The following is a 1,408-nucleotide window of genomic DNA, read 5'->3' as shown; positions in this document are numbered from 1 at the left end:
CTTTTTTTTTGGTAATAGATAATTATTATGATGAGTACATGACCTGTCCCGCGAGAGAGAGAGAGAGAGAGAGAGAGAGAGAGAGAGAGAGAGAGAGAGAGAGAGAGACAGAGAGAGAGAGATGGCGGATGGTGAGCTCTAAGCCAAAAAATGGCGCGCGCGTGTGTGTGTGCGCGCGCTAATAAAAGAAGAAAAATGGTAAAACCTTTCTATCACCACTTGTGGTACATTGGTTATGCCATTTCCCTCTTGAATAACAGGACTTGAGTTCAACTCTCCTCGTCGGCTAGATCTTTAAGGTCTCTTGGGATAGTTTCTTACGACGTTAAAATTCTCTACTTCTTCTTCTCTCTCTCTCTCTCTCTCTCTCTCTCTCTCTCTATGTAGTTTCCTACAATGTTAAAGTTCTCTTCTTATTGGGTGTGTGTGTGTGTGTGTATGCTAATAAAAAGAGGAAAATAGTATGACCTTTCTATCGCCCGCATGCGGTAGATTGGTTATGCCATTTCCGTGTTGAATAACATGTATTGAGTTCAACACTCCTCGTTGGATAGAACTCTAAGGTCTTTTGGGATAGTTTCTTAAGATATTAAAATTCTCTTCTTCTCTCCCTCTCTCTCTACATGTGTATGTACATATACATATGTATACATATACATTTATATACGTAGCCAGAAGCTGGTGTTCCCTGGGTCTCTTATTTTTCCACATCTTGGTATTTTTAACCTTAGTCTTTTGTATTGTCTATTCTCTACATTTGGATCATATCTCCTCTCATAGGCCTTTTAAACATTCCATTTCATCTCTCTCTCTCTCTCTCTCTCTCTCCCCTCTTCCTTTCACATAGTATTTTAAAAACGGAGAAACAGTCGCAAAAAATATTCTCCAACGAGCCCAACCAAAGCATGCATAAGGCGCAGCCTCGCGTCGTTGCAGGTACAGGGCATTAGGAGCTTCTGTGAGTTAAAATTTAACAATATATTTTTAAGTATTGATACAGAAGTCATCAAGGTCCCGTGGTCTAGTGGTTAGGACACTGGACTCTGAATCCAGTAGCCCGAGTTCAAATCTCGGCGGGACCTTTTTCTCTCCTTGCCTTTTCTTATCAAACTGAAGTAACCCCTCGATTTATGCAACAAATATATAATTAGGAGGTATGTGGCCACCACGAATGTTGAATTAAAGTTTAGCGTGGAAGAGTCTTCTTCACCCCGGCATGCGTTCTCTTTCGGGTGCTTGCCTTGGACAACAAGTGCCCTTGATGTAGGTGGTGTAAGTTTTCAACAAGGGAATTCGAGAGTTCGATTCCCCATTCACCAAAATTTTTCACGATTGATAACCAATGACACTGAGTTTCAAAGCCTTGGGGGATGAGGAGAATTTGAGAAGGCAACAAGGCGATAAATGA

General features: G+C 41.3%; 1 non-coding gene across 1 annotated transcript; it reads left to right on the top strand.

Annotated features, from left to right (window-relative positions):
* The first annotated feature begins 1,010 nt into the window (after positions 1-1,010).
* Positions 1,011-1,082, top strand: TRNAQ-CUG (transfer RNA glutamine (anticodon CUG)). The gene has a single exon. It is a non-coding gene; the product is annotated as a tRNA-Gln (tRNA).
* Positions 1,083-1,408: the final 326 nt, after the last annotated feature.

This window comes from Adiantum capillus-veneris, chromosome 23, assembly GCF_014529385.1.
Source record: "Adiantum capillus-veneris isolate H3 chromosome 23, ASM1452938v2, whole genome shotgun sequence".
In the NCBI taxonomy this organism is placed as follows: domain Eukaryota; kingdom Viridiplantae; phylum Streptophyta; class Polypodiopsida; order Polypodiales; family Pteridaceae; genus Adiantum; species Adiantum capillus-veneris.
The sequence above is the reverse complement of the archived record's forward strand: the minus strand, read 5'-3'. Positions and strand labels throughout refer to the sequence as shown.